This window comes from Mus caroli, chromosome 8 (assembly GCF_900094665.2).
Source record: "Mus caroli chromosome 8, CAROLI_EIJ_v1.1, whole genome shotgun sequence".
Classification (NCBI taxonomy): domain Eukaryota; kingdom Metazoa; phylum Chordata; class Mammalia; order Rodentia; family Muridae; genus Mus; species Mus caroli.
The window spans coordinates 16917112-16919770 of NC_034577.1; the positions used below are offsets into that span (position 1 = coordinate 16917112).

The 2659-nt window shown below is 50.4% G+C and overlaps 1 protein-coding gene across 3 annotated transcripts in view; it reads right to left on the minus strand.

Annotated features, from left to right (window-relative positions):
- Slc25a15 (solute carrier family 25 member 15) overlaps window positions 1-2599 on the minus strand; it is a 25480-nt gene extending 22881 nt beyond the window's left edge. The window contains exon 1 of one of the 3 annotated variants that reach the window (XM_021170853.2): window positions 2501-2599. The gene's annotated coding sequence lies outside the window, so the exon portion shown is untranslated. Of the gene's footprint in view, window positions 1-1454; window positions 1568-1668; window positions 1835-2500 lie in introns of those variants that run through there. The other 2 variants (XM_021170850.1, XM_029480431.1) reach the window with 2 other exon arrangements.
- Between the last annotated feature and the right edge of the window lie 60 nt (window positions 2600-2659).

A 2659-nucleotide genomic window follows, 5' to 3' on the forward strand; every position in this document is an offset into this window, starting at 1 on the left:
AAAAAAAAAAAAAGAAAAAAAACCTTTCTGAGAAATGAATTTAATATTAACTAGAAAGGAGAATGACTCAACATACAAGATCTAAGTTACCAATCATCCAAAACTATTCTGTATGCTCTCAAAATACAGAATTAATTTACACGTAACAGAGGACAATTTTACTCCTCATCACAATGAGGAGGCTGGTGCATTAGGCCAGGGTTCTTTCAAATACCAAAGCCATCCAAAAAGTCCAGAAAATAAGGGCAGAATAAAAAAAAAAAAAAAGTCAATGACCATATTCCAAGAACCTTTCTTTTAAAACTAGCAACCTGGTGATTGCAGAAACACCTGTGCCTACATTTTTGCAGGGAAAGTAAAAGACCAACCAGGTGGGGAGCATCCAAAGTGGTCTCAGAGGAACTTCAATGTGTTCATTTGTTTCCTCGGAACTAGCTTTGGAGGCATAGAAAAGTGTATCTAATTAGGCAGTCACTATAAATCCAACCCCTTCACATAGGCCAAATGAAAACATTTCAAGTCCTAGAGAAATAATATGTGCAGAATTAACCTTTAATTCCCCACTCCAAGAGCCAAAGGGACAGTAAGTTTGCTGTGAACTTGAGTCTCCTAGAAATGTTAGAAAGGCCATGAAGTCGCATCAACTTGGGGACAAGACCTACATGAGGATGAAAGCAATAGACACACTAACATGGATAAGGAAATCTCGGGGGAGGGGGTCTCAACCCTTGACAAAGAACTACAAACAAGTAAGGAAAGCTGGGAATGGGGGCATAGTCTTCCCCAGAGAACAATCCCCCAGTTGGTTATCCACCATATACAGACAAGTAGCATTGTATGTCCTGAGAAAATGAGGCCATGAATTTGGAAGGGGGTAGGGGATATGGTTACACGAAGGGGTTAGGAGTAGAAAAGGGAAGGGAGGAAATGATGTTAATTACAATTTTATATATATATATATATATATATATATATATATATATATATATACTTTCCCGTGCTGGGGATTAAACCTAGAAGACAGAAACACTACTAACAGATGAACCCAGAAAGTATGCACAATGACCTGAGTATCACCTGTGGCTTGGGGGAAATGCAGGACCTGCAGAAACCAGACCGGTCTGCGCGGATTTAAACTAATTTAGGAGCTTGNNGTACCATTTGGAGTAGAAACCCCGAATCCTTTGAGCGTCTCACCCTCTTCCTTCAAACTACCCAGCAGTCCCAGAAACAACGCCGCCGACACTACCACTGGTTCCTAGGGTACCAGAAAGAACTTCCCGGGCGCTCAGCGCAGGTGAGGCTGCCTTTCGCTAAGGAGGGACCTGTCTGAAGCTGCAGCCGGGCGGCAGAAGGCCGCCTGCGGGCCACCACCACCACCATCAATCGAACCCCTCGGGCCGAGCCCGGGGCAACCGGGGTGCCAACTACTGCCGCAGCTCGGAGCGCCTCACCCGGCCTGACCCGGATTCCGCTCTGCTCCGCGCAGCGCGCGCACACTGGCCACCGCGCCCGCCCGACCCTCCGCGTCTCCCGGGACCCCGCAGCGAGCCTGGTGCGCGCGCCGGGAGCCGCGGCACGTGTGCGGCAGGGCGGGGACTGTCAGCCGCGTTCCCCAGCCCGGCCGGCCGCCCANTCGCTCGCTCCCGCCTGCTCCCGCAGCCTCACCGCCGAGCCTGACTGTGTCCGGCTCGCCCTCTGCCGCCCGCGCGCTCCGCTGGCGGCCGCGGGCCCCCGGGCAATTTTTAAGGTCGCCCTGTGGGTCCGGCCCTCGGGCCCTCCCTCCTGAGACCCCTCCACCAGCCCTCCCTCCGGAGGCCACGCCCCTACCGGCCCTCCCCTACGCGAGGCCCCTCCGCCACTCCCTCCCGAAGGCAGGCCAAGGAAACGGAAATCTGCTCTCCTCGCTGACTGCCGAGCTGGCAGCCTCCGGGAGGACTCACCTTGAGGTCTCCCAGCGTTATCCAGCCCCAGGAGGCTGTGGCTTTAACAGTAAATGGAAAGTACTAGAATGGTAATGGTGAAATATAAGTTCCCTTATGGGCAGCTTTTAAAATCATCTGTTTATTTATCTACAGACAGGGTCTCGCATAGCCCAGGCTTAACTTGCTATGTGGCTGAGGGTGGTCAGGAACTTCCTGATCTTCCTACCTCCCCCTTCCAAGAGAAGGAATTTCAGGTTTGTTCCACCAGGCTTGGATTTGTGAGGTGGCTGGGATGAAACGTGGGGCTTCGTGCATGCTAGGCAAGCGCTCTGCCAACAGAGCTACATCCCTAGGTTTTATTTAGTTGCTTGTCTGATTGCCTATTTTGTATCACTTTAGGTCTCATTCTTTCTCCCCTAAGGAAATCCATACCCAGGAACATTATGGAAAAGACAACAATATAAACTCCTGCTGCAGGTTTTGTAGTTCCCAACGATATATTCCTGAGGCTTTAATTAGAAGCTCAAATTGGCGCTGGAGTGAGGGCGCAGAGGTAAAGAACCCTTGATACTTACCAACTTGATTCAGCCTAGAATCAGTAGAGGGATTGCCTAAATCCAGTCGGTCTGAGGATGGATAGGTCCATAGCAGCAATGTCTTGATTAGTAATTGATGCTGGAGAGCCCAGCCCACTATGGGTGGCATCATTCCTCTGGCAGGAAGTCCTGGATTGG